General features: G+C 39.2%; 1 protein-coding gene across 1 annotated transcript in view; it reads left to right on the plus strand.

Moving 5' to 3' along the window:
- Positions 1-2,921: 2,921 nt before the first annotated feature.
- ctnna2 (catenin (cadherin-associated protein), alpha 2) overlaps positions 2,922-19,141 on the plus strand; it is a 393,163-nt gene continuing 376,943 nt past the window's right edge. Inside the window, exon 1 of the mRNA XM_042485341.1 lies at positions 2,922-3,168. The gene's annotated coding sequence lies outside the window, so the exon portion shown is untranslated. The remainder of the gene's footprint in view (positions 3,169-19,141) is intronic.

Consider the following 19,141-nt stretch of genomic DNA (forward strand, 5'->3'; position numbering starts at 1 on the left):
TTTTTCCATTGGATTATGGATCATTGCAGAAAATAAGCTCTGTGTTAAAAAACCAACGAACAAAAAACATTTCTGATACCCACAGGCTTTGTTCAGCAAGCTAATCTTCACAACTGAACACCAATTTCAAGATATTTGAAACCAAAATGCAATTGTGTGTGTGTCCCACTGGTGAGCTAATCACTGCCACTCTGCACTATGCTCATCATTAGCTTCTAGCGCAGTTAGCTTCTAGTGCAGTTAGCTGCTAGCACAGTTTGCTGCTAGCTGCCAGCTCAGCAACCTCTATGTTGAGAGCCATGTGCAGGCGATAACAGCCCAGACTCCACATCATAGATATGCTGTGAATGTTGCATACAGCTACTTTAAGGTGGAGCAGGAGATCGACAGGTGGATTGCCGACTATGGTTATGCACACACTTCACTTGGGTTGTAGCTGAGCCTGAGGGTAAAGTTCAGGATTAAACTGCGCAATGTGTGATCAAAACATTGCTTATGGCCATTAGCTCTGGGCAGTGGGGCAGCCAAAATGAGTTAACTTGCATTTGGGCTCACCCAGAGGGACAGAGTGAGGAGCTGAGATAAAGTGCTCAGAATTGAGCTGCCCCTCCTTTCCATTACATGTGAAACGGACCCAGTTGAGGTTGTTCAAGCATCTGATTAGGATGCCTCCTGACAGCCTCCCTGTGGACAAAATCTGGGCACATCCAACTGGAAGAAGACCCTAGGGAAGAACCAGGGCAAGCAGGGCGGACTAGGCTGGATTATGTAGCTATGAAAAGGATTGCACAGCGCCCTGCTACTACGACCCAGATCTCGATGAGTGCAGGAGAATTTGAGGGATGGATGGGAATGTTTAGATTAATGCTAGGTCCTCCAGTTATCCAAATATAATCCGTGTTGTCACTGTTGAAGTTCACTTCTGCTGAATTGAACTTTTTAACAGATCCTAGAACTGTATCTGCCACCAGATGGGAGGAAGGGAGGCTGTGCTCGGGCGCTAGTGAAAGCTGCAGCCACATATGACAGCATTCATGTCAGAGTCTGTTAGAGTGGGAGAGGAAACCCCCGTGTTGATATGCCAAATGATGCAAAAACTGTAGGCTACAAAAATACATGTGTTTTTAGAGCTTCTTTCAGCCAATGAATTATATACAATCCCTCTTCTAGGATCACTGTAATGTTTATAGGGGTACTTTCTTTCAACCAATGAATTATATACAATCCCTCTTTTAGGATCACTGTAATGTTTATAGGGGTACTTTCTTTCAACCAATGAATTATATACAATCCCTCTTTTAGGATCACTGTAATGTTTTTAGGGGTAATTAGCAAGTAGGTGGTCAACAGCGAAAGGGGCACTAATTACTTCAGAGGCACTTAATTTTTCTTCCTCTGTGAGTTTCTGTCTTCTACACTTGTTTCCAGCTTTATTAATTATGCTGTTTTTTTAAGTGTAGTTCAGAAAAATCATGTTTACAGTAAACATTTTGATGTCTGTGAGGCCCTGTCACTGCACTCTGCAGCTGTTTGAGTTGGAACTGTTAAACTGTTGGTCCGACCCAGGGTCATGCATTGTCTCACACAACAGCAGCTGTGTGTTTTCTCAGAATTACTATATCATTTGTTTGTTTTATAGCAAATATATTCTAAACATCTTGATTTTTCAGTGATTTATGGAATCTAAAAATCTGGTTTTACTCCAAATGTTAAAGTGATTAAAGCGCATAATGAAACATCTTGATGAGTTTTATTGAATGTTTGTTGATGTTGCTGTGCCTCCCTGCTCTGACATAATGCAAAACCTCATGAATCGGTAAATGTGCAAGCTCTCTGTTTCAGAAAACGGTATTATCCAGGCTTTAGCCAACTCTGAGCTGAGCTCAGTCAGGTTTTCATCCAGACTGCTGAGCCACTGGTGCTCCATTTTTTTAGGTTAATTCAGAGCACCTTTAACACAAAAAATTGCTACACCCCAACCTGGCACAGCAAATTTGCACCCAGCAACTTTTTTTTTTCTGTCCTCACATTTAACCCTTTGAAAAATGAAAAAATTGACCTGATTCCTCTTATTGTTAGAACATTGTAAGAAGGCAAAGAGTAATTTTATAAAAAAAGAAAAATATTGCCAAGAAATTACCTAAAAAATAACCTGAAAATTTGCAAAAGAAAATAAAAATAAATTTAAAATTGACCCAATGTGTAAAGAAGCACTAGAATAGATTTTTTTTTATTTTCATTTGTTACATATTTTTAAAGCAGAATTGTAATGAGTAATAAATACTGTTTTCATTATTTTTCCCTGAATATTTTTTTTTCTTTCTCACTTCTTTTTCAGATCATTTTTCTTGTCACCGTTTACTAATTTCTTGCAGTTTGCAGGACACTTTTTTGCCAAGTTGCTCATTGCCTTTTTGCCATATTTTCAAAAATTAATTATAACAATCTGCTCGGGTTTCCAATGTGTAAATGCGTTTAAAAGTTGTCTGAGCGCAACACGAGAAAAGTAATGACGATCCAGGTTTCAAAGGGCCAGCGGACATATTACTCTACTTTCATTTCTACAGTAGGCTAAACATTTCTAAAACATTGGCCTCTTAGTCTTTATGTAAAATCCATATGCATCTTTGATAGAATATTATAAACACAGTTACAGTACGAGATATTATATCGATATTAACATCACTACAGCTGGATTGAGCATGCACCCTCCCAAAAGAGGAGCTCAGAAATCCTCCCCACAATGTGCTCACTGGCAGAGCGCATCCTCACCCTGAGAACCACGCATGCGTCAACGACGGCGGCTCTCCTGATTTGACAACCCCGGACCCGACCACACAGCCCACTATATTGCAAGGCTCTCCGCTACTAGCGCACCATCATCTGCACCTGCCTCCTCCGTTGTTGTGGTCGGAGCGCTGGGAGGGGTCACTATTTCGCAGGCAGCCGTAGGAGGAGGAGGCATTTCCGAGACACCGACAGAAGCGTGTAGCTCTCAGATTCAGCACCACAAGATTGAGGAAAGCGTCCGGATTGAGTCGATTTTCACTCTTCACCGTGGGTTATCTGAACAGGAGGACACCATTTTTGGGGGGGAATACTCAGTGAAACCAAGCGCTGCTACACACTTTGTGGACCTGCAAGAGGTGTCATCTCCAACGGTTAAAGGTGCGTAGCGCTGGTTAATTGGATGCTTTGGTTTGTCAACTGGCTGATATTTTTTGCTAGCAGCTTGGTAGCATTACACTTGAAGCACTGACTGACCCGCCGTGCTGCTAACATTAGCTTAGGCGAGGTCCGGCTTTTCATTTATCATTGTGCTGCTTGGCGGTGTAAATAAATGCCCGCACGGACACACTTTGCTGCTCACATGGCGTTTATGTGCTGAGCTGGGCTAAAATCTCAGTGTCGCCCACTCTGCTAATGTTGTCTAACCCGCACTCGGAGCACTGCTATCCAGTGAGCACAGTGCTGAAAGCCTGCTCCCACTGATTTGTGTGAGCCTGTCGGGGAGACACAGGCTAGGCTGCTAGGCTAGTGGCTAAGCTAACTGACACCGGCCACTTTTATGCTAGTAAAACAACGGTCACACACCTGCATTCACGGGTTTTTAATTGCTCTCGAGCTTGTTAGTAGCGTAACCTTTAAATGTATTTACTTGTGTAGAAACCGTTTTGCTCCCCCCCCCCCCCCCCCCTTGGTGTGTTTGCAACGCTTTTCAATTCCTTTGTTTGATAATTTTGCCTCTGTTTAATTCACATTTTCACGCGCGGTCTAAATAAACTGCCGCATGAATTGCAACTCATAGCCTGCTAATCTTTTGCAAATAATTTTAAATTCTTTTTTTTTGCGCCGTCGTGCATTGTTTCAAGTTGCGAAGCACACAGCCTTGCCCTCACTCTGCAAGTGTATTTCATAGTCAAGTCTCTATTTTGCTCTTTTAACAATGGCAACAATTAGTTTGAGAGACCTGGCAGGGCGTTGCAATTTCAGCAATCAGCTGCCCCTCACCATATTATGAGGATATATATAGCCTATATAATAATGTGCATTCAGAGCTGGCCTATTCAGCCAAATCTCTGATGAGAATATGTTGTTCTTTCATAGGGTATGTTCAGTTATAAATCTCTTCTGTCTGCCTTGTGTGTTGCACACTGCAGTGAACTGTTGGCTTGTGATTATGATTCCATCAAACCCTGAAATTGTACATTATCACTGGAGTTTGAAGGTGTGTTGTAGTGGACTTGTTTGCGCGCACACTGTTTGCATTCAGCAGCACAGTGCAGCAGAAGTCAAACCAAAGCTTTTGTGACCCACTGTGGTGTGCCACATACTCCTCCTGTAACTGGAGATATGGGGTCTCAGATGCCTCCAGGGGTCACATAGTGGCTGTATTTAGAATCTGAACTTCTGATTGGCATGGAGGCGTGCTCCGACTCACTGTCAGGACTGTGTGGGTCTCTGTCTGTGCTCCTCAGTATGTTTACTGTGTCCTTTAATCAGCTGAAAGAAGGGACAGTCTCCAAAGACTGATGCTCAAGAATCTGGAAATTCAAATACGTGAAAAATGCCACTGCTGTGTAGTGTGCTGTGTCTTTTGGCTTTTAAATTTTAGAAAAGAAAGTAATGTGGGTGTGACGTTATTTTCCATCATTCATAACTAACTTGGCAGGCATCACAGTGCATTTAAAAAAATTAGCAAGAGCTAAAACTAATGAGTATTTTCATATTCATATACATTTGTTTAATTATTTTTTGTTATTTATTTATCATTTAGTTAAGGCCAGACTGCAATGAATAATCAACTACTTTTAAGCTATTCAATTGATCAGAAACCTTTGATAATCAATTAATGGGTTTAAGTATTTTTTTTTTTTAAAGAAAAAAGCTCAAAAGTTCTGATTTTGTTTGTTTCTTTACTCCTCTAAGACAGTGGACAGAATATTTTTGGTTTTGTGACCCAAAAAGACATTTGAGGACATTATCTTGGGAAATACTGATCAACATTTTTCACCAATTTCTGACATTTAGTAAAACTTGATTGATTAAACGAGAAACTAATCAACAGACCAGCTATTGTTTGGTGTTTCCGCCTGTAAAATGACAGCAAACAATTAATTGATTATCAAAACTGTTGTTGATTAACTTTTTGTGGATTCTCTTATTGAATAATAAATGATCTCAGCACTTTTCCTATCTTTTATTTTGACAGAATAGTGAAATGAGTAAGAAAGTGTGTATTTACAGTAATTTTGCTCAACAAGAACTATATAAACTCCCAAATGTATCGTCAAATGAATATTGACTAGAGGGAGAGAAGGCGAGAGTTGTGATTCCAAGTTGCCAAGCATGGACAGACTCTCCTCTGCCCTTTGGGAAAAAAGTTGCATATGTGTATCACTTTCTAACCATCTGCTTAAGACCATCTTTTATGCAAGGCTTATTTCTTTAACCTTTGGGATATTTTTTTCTTTTTCAGTAGATTACATCCATATTCAGCATAGTTCTGTTACACTGGATTGTTAACCATTGCTAAGTATGCTTTAGAAATCAAGATGGCATTTTATAATTGCTGTGTTTTTATCACTGTGCTCCTCTGGGCAAACTTTACAATTTGGTTTTATTTAGGAAAGAAACCACTTGTACAAATTGAAAGGTAGCACATTTGACAAATGCTGTCAAAATGCCAAAAAAAAAAACCTCATTGTGCAAAATAGTCAAGTTTTTCTCAGACAGAATATTTAATCATCTAAATGTTTTTGGCTTAGTTACTTTACACTATTTGCAGTATGCAGCCTGGTTCTGTTTGCGGGGATACGGAAAAGCCATAATTTATGGGTGAGACTATACAATCAATGGCAGTCCGGAGTGCATTGTGTTCTCGGTCTCCTGGGAGAGGAAGCGATATTGGCTGAACACCATGGAACCCCCTGTTGTTGTACTGAAGCAGAGCTTTAAGGTAGCCATGGTACCCCCGCGTACTGGAACAGCATTACTTCCCCTCTTAGGCCTTCTCTCACTCCGGCACAAATGTTTGATACTGTTTAAGAGATGAGAGATGAGGCAATCGAAACAACACAGAGCAATCAATACTTGTTGTGCTCTACATCAATTTTAACCCCGGGGTTTGTCCGAAGTTGCAATGTGGAACTGCAGTCAACTGACATCAAACATCCTCACTGACTAATTTTGTATTTCCTCATCTTTAAGGCCACATATTGTGGGTTGTTGGGGGGTAGTTCATTACTTAGCCTACTCAACAGCATGTGACATGAGCATATGTTAGATCGGGTAGATTCATCTGCTGCTTCTTTAACTGTTTATATGACATTATCCCACGCTGAACTATAAAGTGGAAGAAAAAAAGAAAGAAAGAGCACTTTACTGTTTCAGGGGGACAATAAAGTAGATGACCCAGCAGTGCTTGAAAGTATCGTGTCAGCAGCAGCTTGGTGCAGCAAGAAAGAACGAGGTTATTCTCTTAAGTTCCTTTTCATGTCTATTAGCCTGCCCAAGACCACACCCACATGCAGTTAAAGTTTATTTTGTTACAGCGTAGCTTTATTCTCTATAGGACAATCATTAAAAAGAATCAACCCATCCTTCCATTTCACTGTGGGTGAATTTGATTTAATAACATTTAATCAAGAAACTGCTCGCAAAGCATTGCAAGTCATCAGAAGTCAGGCTGATGTTTTGTCATTTTCTTATGAAGCTAATAGAATTTAAATAAATGAAAAGTGCAAAAGTGTGTGCGCCCCCTGTGTCTTCACAACTTTTCTCGTGTGAAAATATTTTGATAAAAGTTTAATATGTTATGCAGCTCAGATCTTATATTCAGGTTGGAGCTAAATTTTTAACAGCGCTTCAGAAATGTGGGAGTCCTGCCCTACAAACAAAAGCAGCTAACAGATATGCACAGATTTTAATGTGTCGGATGGATTAGTGTGGAATAACATGTTGACCCCATGGTGTGGTGTCCAGATCTAGAAGTCTCTGAGAAGATACTCCCCTTCTGCTGCACTGATTTGCCATATGTGTTTAATAGTTTTCATTCAGCATTAGTCATCTAGGTTGCTTTTTCTTGTGGTCAGTTGATGTAATATGACTTCGCCTGTAGCAGTGTAGTTTATGTGGGATGATTTTCAGCAGTGACCCATCATGGTTTTAGTGGAGCCAAGTACCTTTAAACAAGGTAGTCAATTTCATTCCATGATTTAACTAAATAAACAGTGAAACTTTTAGTGACCATCTTGTAAAGCTGACTATTGATTTGTATTATCCTGTACAGTAGTTTAGTGTACTGTTTTCATTTCCAACAGATGGGAGCCTAAAGGGGATCATGCGTTTGGTTTTGTGTGTGTGTGTGTGTGTGTGTGTGTATGTGTATGTGTATTTGTCTTTCCGTAGATGGTATAAACTCACAATCTACTGAACCAGTCAACCCTAATGTTTTGTTTAAACAGATTTATATAATCAAGGACCACGTGTGGTCACTGTGGGTAGCAATTGTTGGAAAAAACTTTTTTTTTTATTTTTTACTTTAGTTGCATTGTTACTGATTGCAGACTCCTTATTTCTCTTAAACAGCTGGGAGGGGCCACATGTTTTTCTAGGCTAAAAATAATAACCTTAACCATCTTCTGAAGGTGTCATTTTAGCCTTTGTTGTGGCTCAAATACTGACATCAGTGAAAAATTTGTCTTATTTTTAACCTAAGTACCTACAAAATAATTCCTTTCCTGGTACGTTTCCTGATACGCATCATGATTTAGTCAGTTGTTTTGTTATCTTTGCCGCCATATCGACTGTCAGGGAGCCCGAAGGGACAATACCACTGGGCACAGCTGTGGTGTGTTGTGGCTGCAATCGCTGCGACCCGGTTTTGTTCCGTCTGCTCTGCTCTCTTATTTGTAGGTTTTTCAAGATCAATTTACCTTTTTTTTTATCTCCCTTATTATAATAGATTTATTTTAACAATTTTTTTTTTCTTCTGTGGAAACCATATTCCCCGAATTTCTATCTATAACTTACATTGGGTTTTATCATTAAATGTTTCTATGCAGGGGGTGTTTGAAATGCTAGCTGCTGAAATGTTTCTATCTTTAGCTTGAAAACTGACCTTTTTAATGATAGATGAGCTGGTCTGCTTAAGCGCAGAGTGATAGCATATTGTTGTCATTGATTTGTTTTCCAGAAACTCACAAATCTATGTCCTCAGGCATTTCCACCCTATGTCCTCGGTCCTTTGTCACAAGGGTTTAAGTATCACTTACTGGTTAATAAGATCCAAAGGGCTGTGGTATGGTAAGATTAGGCAACTTAAACTACTTTGTTATGGCTCGGGCTAATTGCAGATCAGGGGTTTCAAGCTCAGAAGACAGTTAAGGTTAAGCTTACTACTGGTACTGTAATACTGTGCTACCAGATTGTACTCTTTGCTTGATATGTTAAAGGTTGGGGCATATGATTATTGTTTTTTTTTTATATTAAACAGACATACAGTAGGATCTTTCGAGAACATAGTCTTTGGTGCATGCAGTGAGTGTGCTCACTTATTGACAAGGAACTTCCAGTTGATCGATTGTTGTTGGAAATCTTTCAGACTAGCAAAGCATGGAAACCAGGCAGCTTTATATACACAATTAAAGTTGTTGTTTGATAACAGCTTTAATTAAAGGGTGAAATTACCTGTGATAAGGTTTTAGTTGTTATCAGTGGAAACAGGGCGCAAAAGGAGTAGCATATCTCCTCAGAACTGAGGGAGAAAAAATTTTCGGTGAGCAGACAGCATCTCATCTCATTGAGATGTTGTAACTGGAGTGTGATGCCAAGCTGCTGCCAAGATTTTTCGCTACTGTTTTAATGATTCTCCCACTGCCTCCCACAGATGTCACAGTCTCTGGGGGAAAATTATTGATTTTGACATGACTAAATTGTTAATAGTATTTTCCTTTGTTGGTTGGTGGCCCCATCGGTTCTGAGGGTATGAAGTGACAACCGAGCCTTTGTTCAGGCAGAACCACCTTAGCTGGTTCTCTGACTTTATCCATCTGATGTGGATCATTTCATCACCTTTATAGCTGGCCACGTTTCGCTTTAAGAATTCATGTTATACATGAGGACCAGGATGCCTTGAACTGTGAGCATCAAAGAGTGTCTTTTTAAGGTTGGAGCTGCATGTCCAAGTCACTTTGAATCTGGTAGTCATGGAAATACATGGATACACTTCAAGGCTTGTTGACTTGACTCTCGAGAATGACTTGACTTTATCAGTGCAATTTGTCATAATGATTACTATAGGTATTTTTTATTCAACATCAAATTGCCTCTAATTTTAGGATAAGGCCAATTAAGTAGTCACTTTAAAGGAGCAGTGTGTAGGAATTAGTGGCATCTAGAAGTGAGAATTGCAGATTGCAACCAGGCTCCAAGGAAGTGCACCAGGCTTTGAAGGTGTATTAACTTCATCACATCCTTCCCTGTGGCCCAGACAGATTTTTTCCCATATACTTTTTAACTCGTTTTTTATACTTTTTTTTCCTGCTATATATGGCGAAGAGACATCTGCAAATCAGTGGATACATTTTTTTGGAGTGTGGCAAATCCTGGTAAATGACTAATTTCTCTTTCTGGGTTTAATTCAATTGATCCAGTAGCATTTGGAAAGTCTATAAGAACCACAGGAGTAAATAATTTTATCTCCATTAGAGTTAACAAAGCGCTGAACTGAAAGCAGCCGGCTCAGCTGGTGGAAGTCTTTAGTGTGCCTGCTCTTTAAACCACACAGTGCAGAAACACAGGTGATCATCTGGGTATTTTTATACACCATGGTTGAACTTTTTTGGCTTCATGAACCACTGAGCAACTTTCATAGGGTGGGGCCCCACCTCCAACACTGTATCCAATTCTCTTAATAAATTCATGACTGCAGCTGAAACTTCTCCAATGTCCAAAGTGTGAATTCCTGGTTAGAATTCCTTCAGTGTTCATAGTTCGTTTTTACCCTTAGCTGAAGTGTCCACAGAGGTCCCTTCCTCTCCAGAACAAACAGACCAGGTAATTTAAACCAGTAAAAACAATGAGTAAAGCAGTTTCATGTTAAAAATCAGTGTTTTTCAATGATGTTCAGCTCATTGCAGAGGGGCTGCTATGGTAACTGAAGCAGAAATACGAATGGCCCTGTCTTAAGCAAGTGCTTGGTTTCTCCACACCGGGCTACTGCAACAAGTGGACGAGGACACACTACCTGATATAAGAGGTTCATTCCAAGGGAAAAAAAACAAACTCTTATTTGCAGGGAATTATACACTAAAGAAAACATTACATACATTGTTGCATTTTGGGTTCTTCTAGTTCTGGTCTGGTTACTGTTCACACTGACTTTTTTACAAGTGAATAAAGAGAAGTGAACTTGAGGTTATTTAGGCTGATAGGTAACTGGTTGATTTGACAGGTTCGGTGATTGTCATTCGTCATTATCAGGACCGACATGGAGAAATAAAAATCTGGGTTTTGAAGTTTATTCAGCACTTTAACGCTTCTGATTTGTATGTTGCTTGGTGTCACAAAGATTTCACACAGAAATGAATGATTATGAGCATCGTTAGAATTATTAGACTGGAAATGGACTGCATATTATAAATAATGACTAACAGGTAGAGACAGGACGAAAAAGTAAGCGTCTTGCTCAGTAATGACTCAGGGCCTATTACTGTGGGATCACCGTCACACTTTTTAATGAACTCAGTGAACTCAAAAAGTTGGATACAAGCAAAGCAGTTTCAACATAAGATTTTTAACTTTAAGGTATTTATTCCTAAAAATCAGGGAACATCTGTCCTGATGAATTCTTGTTACCCTGGTTATTAAATGATTTGCTTAAATCATATACCTTATACAGATCAGTTATGAGATTGTGTCCTATGTAGATTTCACAATCAGCAGAAGCATTTATTTGTACTTAAGTTTTTGAAATCATGCTAAAATCACATATCTGACATCATGAAATTGTTTGGTTGGTGTGTTTGTTTTTACCCCTCAAATGGACCTTACCAAAGTCCACTTAGAAATGAACAGAGATGCACCTTTTGTGGTGGTCTTGGTTTGGTTATTGAGTCCACACCAGACTTTGCTTGACTTTCACACCAGCCTAAATGAGCCCTGAAAACAAGGCAAACAGATATGAGTTTGTTTTGGGTGTGAAAGCACCGTTGAGCAACACATTTTTGTTTTCTGCTTTTGTTTCCTTAACTTGTTTTCCTTTATGCAAGCAACAGTATTTCTCCCAGGTGAATGTGATATGAAATCTGTTCATGTCTGTATCTCAGATCGCTGCAGACATGATTATTTCTTACCTGTTAAGACGTTAATGAAGTTGCAAGCAGAGCAAGCGTGGGTGCAGTCCCAGCCATGGGTTTAAACTCGTCAAGGCCATACAGCTCATAAACTAGTTTCTGTCAGTCTCAACAGTGAGGAGATCTGTCTCACTTCCATGGAAACAGGCATCTGATGAATTTTGTAGATGTAGCATGTAGGCATAAATGAATAGGTACTAACAATGCAGTTTGCTGAACTGTGCATAATTTGTGTGCAAACATCCAGTGTCACTCTCACTTGCAGGTTCTATGAGAGGTCAGGGTAACACACTGCTGCTACTAGAAAGTTCTCTCTCTGCTTCTGCTGTGTCTCTGTCCTTTGTTTGCCACCCTATTGTTTTGATTCTATCAAAAACAAATCTGTGCAGAGAGTCTCGCTAGAGGCCATTCAAGTGTCTCATCCTCACAGTTGTTCTGTCCTTCTGAGGCCTCACGTCTGTCTCATACTCCCTATCCACCCCCACCATAGGCTACATCTGGGACCAGTGAGGGCCCCAAGTGTTGGCACAGCACCTCCCCCACACTGTGTGAGCTCTGTCTTGGTGCATTAACTTTTCTATTGTTAGGTGACTGCTTTTTTTCACTCCTCTTACAGGAAATCAATATGCTGACCAGGGGCGATTCTAGGATTTGACATCCAGGGCTTAGCCTTTAAGCTTGAAGTAAGGGGCTGGAGACAAATTCTTTCAGGGCTTTTTTCCCCCCAAAAGTTAAATACATTTGTTTTATGCAATTTGAAATGAACCTCTTAACTCCAGATGAGATAGATCTTTTCTATAAATAAACCCAAAAACTGGGGTGTTAAAGGCTTAAAATGTGCCAGCTGCTCACAGATTTTCCCAGAAATGCCTGACGGTGAAATGAGCGCATACATTTTTCAGTGTCTTCCCCACTTTCTCAGAAAATATCCTCATATGTTTGTGTTGTGTTCTTCCTGTTATACTCCTCCATCTCTCTCTGCATCTCATCTATGGAAGAATGAACCCACTATTTTATAATCCTGTAAAAAGACCAAGAGACCTTTGCTGTCAATTTTTAAAGAAGAAATAAAATTCCACCCATAGTTTAGAGTGAATTTCCCAACTGCTTTTTAGCTCATTTTAGCTGTTTTCTTTTCAACAAGGGTGTTATCTTGCTTTATTTTAACCAATTCCTAGTGACTGAAATTTAAGCCAGTTGAAGAGCTCTAATTTCTGTAAATCAGCCTAGATCTAATCTGTGCATTTTGCCATTTTTGTGGCAACCAGTTGTTATTTTCTAACTTGAGAAATAGCTGTCAATGTGCCCAACACTAGACCTATTTGAATTGCTAAAAACAATCATAAATGTAGGCAGTGATGGCGGTAGCTCTTAAATTTTATAATATGTTGAAGTGTAAGTCTTTATTTTTAGAGCTTTCTCAGGAAAAAATGTTAGGAAAAAGATTTTTTCTCTGTCCTGAGCTGAAATTGCCATTACTGGTTTTGACTGTGTTGAGTGTGACTTTACCAGCCCCCACACACAGCCAATACACACAGCCTATATAATGTCCACTACAAGGGCAGTGCTAGAGATATTCGGGGCGTGGGGACAGAAAAAAATGACCCTAGCAAGGCCAGTCATGCATGTTGAACATCAATCTAGACATCGAAGGAATTCGGTCTCTTGTTTGCCTCTACTTCCTCACTTGGCAAATATGCAGCTGCAGCTGCAGATGTCTGTGTTTAGGCTTTGTGTTTTTTGGTATTTTGTTACTTCATTAAAAAGAAATATCTGAATAATTTTACACTGTGTCTGACATTTAAATTCATGGATTTAAAGCGCCGATATAGCAATAATTGAAGATTTAGTTGTTAAATGGACCATTTTGGGCATGCAGAAATGCAAAAATCCAAGACCACCTTTTTGAAATGTGTTTAATTTTTTTCCCCCAGCAAATAATTGTTGACTTTTTTCTGTCAGTGCTGGTCTACATTATAAACATTTCCTGAAAGTACATTGAAAATTTAGGGAGAGTAACAAAATTTGTGACTGATATTGTTTCAGGGATGCACTGGTAAAGGGTTGGTTTATATTTTTGTTTTTGTTTGGAGGGGTTTGCCGTGGCAGGACTTGTATGTTGATTAATTGACAGCATTGTCTGTCTTTTGTTTTTCTGTTTGTATTTTCTGAGTCAATCATAAAAGAGGATAAAAAAAGTGCTATAAGTCACTTTCAATACCAAGGGGTTATATCAATAATGTAATCATCCTGTTGTAACAAATTGTAATCCTTCAGCTATTAAAGAAGCCTGTACTCTGTCTTTCCAATCAAAGCGGAGCATTGTCTGCTGTATTGACAGCAGGACTGCAAAGCTCGGTCCGATGACTCATTGTCCCTCTCAGACCGATGGCAAATGCATTATCATCTTGTCAAAACATTTGTGTGAAATGGCTTTTAAAAAGCTCCCTGACTTAACAAAGTGCAAAACAATGCTTGAACCTGCCAGGGGTCAGAATGGAAAGTTTTTAAATTTAAGTTGTATCAATATTATTTAACAAACAGAGGTTGAATTGGTGTTTGAAAATGAACACTTTGAATGATGGGCAAAACAAAGTCTTGCCTGCAAAGCGGAATAACAAGTCAATTCATTAGTGTAACTCAAATAGATGAAGTTGTTTTCACAGTATGGATGAACATCATGGACAGATTTTGTTTAGATAACAGATATGTAGATTTAATTTGAGTAAAGACACTCGGTGGAGTTTTCTTGTAAACACAATTTAGGTTTATATTTGTGTTTTTTACCAAAATGCACTTTTTGTATGTTGAGGCCCTCAATCATGCACTGTTTCTGTTCATGTTTATAACCGACTTCTTTGTCTTTTTTTTTTTTTTTTGCATTGCCATCTTTGTTGGCACATTCTTGCAAGCAAGCATCGATAAGAAGAATCACTGTGTGTGTTTGTGTGCACGATACAAAGAAAACGGGGACCCAACCAAAAAAGCAATTCTCAGTAGTGCTACTAGTAGTTAACAACTCTGCATGGTGCCTTTTAACAACTTGCTCCTATTTCTAATCTCTGAAAAGTAAATAAACATTCCTTCAAGGTTGTGAGTCTTGTCACACTAAAGTAACAAGCACAATTGTTTTAAATTCCATCAGTTTGTCACAAAAACGGGTGTACAGTAGAAAGCCTTTATCTCTATAAAGTTGCAATTAAAGAAGGATTTGCCTTTAATAGCTTTCCAAAGGAAAGTTTGAATGATATTTGCTCTCACAGTGCATACTGATGCATTTAAGAGTTCATCTTGGGAATTAGTTGGGGCGTACTCAAGTGTTCATCATATGCTTTGACTGCAACATCTAAACAGAACACTTCACCAGGTATACACTCATCCTCTACTTTGTGAATCTCATTTTTGGCATTCAGGCTTAGTTTGTGTCTGAAACCTTTTTTTCATATAGAGCCTTTCATAGACGGGCTGTTTACAAACAGTGATCAGGGTTTGTACAAGGTGCTTGAAGTGCTTTAAGTACTTGAATTCGATGCTCCGGAATTGAAGTCCTGCAAAGCCTTCAAAATTAGACATTTTTTAACTTGGTTCTTGAAAAAGGCCTTGACTACAATGAGGTGAGGACAGAACGATAAATTATTTTATGAAATGCATTAGATAAATGTTTTAAACTAGGAAGCAAAGAACTGTTCTGGTTAAAATTTCTTAATTCGATAAACAAGCATTGATTGTTTGGTAAACACCAGTAAATAGTCAGTGCCAGAATGTTTCACTAACCTGAAAAGCATTCACATCAGAGCAGCATCAGCTGTTTGCATGAGATTTCATTGTAGTTTGCCATTAAATAAATGGCAGTTAATGAATAGCCAATTTTTGGCCCTGTAGGGACGTTTGTTACATTTATGAACTTTCAAAATTTTTCTTGCAACAGATGGTTGTGGAGAAAACTATTCATCCCTGAAAATAAAAATCAGCACTTGAATAAGTGCTTGAGGGTCCTGGAATTTGACTTGCCCTTGTCTGTAGGAACCCTGAGTGAAGGAGGATAGGACCGATTTATATAAGACAGTGTAAAGCACTGATTTGATTTGATAAACACTGACTTGCAGGAACAACAATGTATTTCAAACGTGTTTGAGGTGTCCCGATGTAAGAGTTTTATGGGCACATTCCAGCCAATCAGAGGCAAGTGTCTTAAGACGACGTGTTTTAAGAGTGTTTATTCAACTTTGCAGTGTGTGTATTATGTTTTTTAAAGAAGGTTTTTGAATTCCTAAGAGAACACAACTGCTTTGAGAATTTCACAGGTTGTGCTCTACTTTGATCAGCCTATTTTGGCCGCTCTGAAAACATGGCTCTGGAGAACAGCGATATGACAGGTTGAGCCTTGACTTCTGCTTTTAGAGACTCCCCCACTGCTCCACAAAAGTGTGTGTATGCGCTTAACTCCGTTCTGAATCTGGGTCAATGCAGTGTCGGCATATTAACTTTCCATAATGACAAATGACAGGGATTGTAGTCACGAAGTTAGTGTCATATGGTTAAGGAGCTCTGATGCCCATTTTATGCTTTGCAAGCACAGTTTTAAACTCTGAAATATTTTTATCTGTGACAAATATGCATGTATTTGCAAAAGTCCAGGGCCAAGAATAACCCGAGAAGAGTTCTGTCTCACAGTACATGCCATATTAAAGACAGTTATCTCATATTTTACTAAGACAAGGCATGAGCTTAACTGCACTTACTTCAGTGGGACTCCATCTCTTGCCACATTCCTAAATGTTGTTGTTATTTGTCTGTAAAGATATTAACATTTAAGTCTTTGATTTGAATCTTAAAAGAAAAATATTAATAAGGTCTCACCCTCAAAGGTTCTCATTGTGCTCAGAATGAGTAATTATTTAAACTTCTGTCCATGTTTTTGTAAAGAACTATTCAGTTTATAAAAAATCTAAGGCTGCTCTTCTCAACAGCAAAGGGTTATCTACTTTAAACCTTAAAACTGCTTTATACCAATCTTTTAAACTTGGATGTGATTACAGAAAATTGCATGTTTTAACCTCAGTTGCTCCTGTATTCTCGTACACATTGTTGCATAAATACTGTGTTACTGCCACATGTAAATAAACATACGTATGCTGCAAGTGTAATACTAAACCCCATCTGTTTTAGCACTTGGTTTGACCTTATTTCTCCGCTCCCTGAGTGCTTATCGTGTATTAACCTCATTTGTTAATACATTCATGGCAGTCAAGTTAATCCATGGGCTCACAGAGAGATGAGTCTTGATTTTGATTTCGCCTTCAAGACCACCAGATGAGATATAAGTTAAGAGATAGTAACCCCAAAGGAGCAAACTGAAATCATACTGTACCACTTAATGAGCTTTGAAAATTCAATTGATATATTTGAGATATATGTCTGAATAAATCATGAGAGTTTAAAGACGGATCAAGTGGGATATGTTGGTTTGTAAACACAGCATTTTAACCCCCCCCCCTCACCTGGAAGATACTTTTTATTGGCTCCTGCCCTCAGACTCTGGGGTGGCTATGACTCAGCAGAAGGTTGCTTGTTCGATCCTAGGCTCCTTCAGTCAACATGTCAAAGTATCCTGGGGAACACACTGAACCCTGACTTGGTCCCGATAGCTCCACCATTGGTGTGTGATTGTGTATGAAATGAATATTTAAAAATTGAGTAGCTGGTGGCACCTTGTAAGGTAGCCTCAGCCAACAGTGTGTGAATGTGTGTGTGTGTGTGTGTGTGTGTGTGTGAATGGGTAAATGTGACTCGTAGTGTAAAACCCATTTTAATGGTCGAATGATTACAAAAGAGCTATACAAGTCCATTTACCTTACTTACTACCTTACTAACACACTGTTGTTGTCTGGGAGCTTCATTCCACTGCCTAAAAGTTGACGCCCAGAGACTAACCAAACACAGCAAGGCAATAAGATACAAGCAGAGGGAAGAGCCTCTGCAGATTTAGACATTGCCACGCATTTCTCGTGGGTCATAAATGATGACCGAGAGGGATTATTTTCATTGTCTTTACATCTAGTTTTAAGGAAAATCCCACTCATTCTGCATCGAACATAAATGACTAAGCATCACTGTCTTTGCTATGCATGAATGACATTTTCCTCTGTCGATTGACTGATTTTATATATTGAGAGACTGCCCATGAAATGACAGCAGATACGGATCCAGAAATCCATCAAAATACAAATAGACAATCATGCTGATTGACCATGTTTTGTGGAGGATACTAGAGCTGTCACTATTCAAAAACTCAAGTTCAAACAAATTTGATCTAATGGCCAGTCCCCACTGAAAGGGTTTTTAGAAGCGTTTTTTATGTCTGTCACTCAGGTGTCTCACATAAGATAGACTTCTGCTTTATTTTATCAAATGTACCCATTCACACTGACCTGTTTTTTTTTTTTGCGCTTCAAGACCATTTTTTGTTGCATTTACTGAAGCATAGTCTGCGTAGAGAGCTTTTTAAATCACACAAATATGCTGCTGTAGTTTGTTTGGAATTTAGTGAACAGTGCCAAATTAAGGCTTGCAGCCGGTCTGTGAACTTGCCTGTTTCACTACAGGCAGAGTCACCTCATTTGTTACAGTGTGCAAGGAAATAAAATGGATGGATGGATGGATGGATCAATACATACAAACACTGCTGATTTCTTCCCATCAAGCAAACATGAAATTTCTATATTTTGGTTCAGTAAATTTCTGCTGGTGAAGGCAGGTTACCCATCCCATGTCTATTCAGCTCCCCAGGAGCTGCTGCTGACAGATGGCTGAGATGGGCTGAAATGTCCAAACGCAGACAGCTGTTTAAATAATACATTACATGTTGTGAACCTATCTACAACTATCGGTTTAGTCCCACTGTTTCATCACAGACTTTCTGCACATCCCAGAACAGCCCACAACGTCTGGTTATGCATTTACAAAAGACAGAGCTTGCTTAAATCGCGCTTCTAGTGGGACTCCCAGTAACACATCATTTGTTGGAATCATTTTGTTAACCATACTATAATGTGTCAAGAGCAGATACAGGCTACAAGCTATGCCTGTAGTAGAAGCATGTTTGGCCAAATATATTGTTTTTGACCCTTCAATATTGTCCTTGTACAGTATTTTCTTGAGTGGTGTCATTCATTGTGTCTTGCAAATCAGAAGAAGTTCTAAAATTGATGTTGCTCCACTGTTACGCCCATCCGCACGGCTTTGCTTACTACATGGTGGTGCTGCTATTCTGGATCTACACCAAAAAAAATGAGTTGTCCATCATAAAAATTCTGCCAAATATCATTACCACAATTTGATGACAGACATCAAAGATAATGTCCTTGTCAGATGCATTCATGACTCTTTTTCGTAGCATTTGGTGAATTCTGAAGTGTAAAAATCCATCTATTCATTCCTGTCTGCTTGTCCTTCTCTTGGCTGTGGGGGAGCAGCTGCCTAACCCAGCATGCAGTGGGAGAAAAGCAAGGAACAAGCCTGAGCAGGTCACCAATCTGTCAGGGTTAAAAATGCACAAAAAGTCACATATACATTAAAAGTTTAGAGTTTCCAGTTTCCTCGCCTGAGGACACAAAAAATGAAGTGTTTTTCATTGTTGTGTACATTAATACTTGTAACTTGTTACACAACTACATGTAAATTGTTTGCTGACCTGTGAGGTTTTGTGTATGTGACTTCCTCTTAGAGACTGTAAGCATAGTCAAGTGGCAGATGGAGCAGTGGCAGAGGGCAGCCTGCATGAT

This window comes from Plectropomus leopardus, chromosome 4, assembly GCF_008729295.1.
Source record: "Plectropomus leopardus isolate mb chromosome 4, YSFRI_Pleo_2.0, whole genome shotgun sequence".
Classification (NCBI taxonomy): domain Eukaryota; kingdom Metazoa; phylum Chordata; class Actinopteri; order Perciformes; family Serranidae; genus Plectropomus; species Plectropomus leopardus.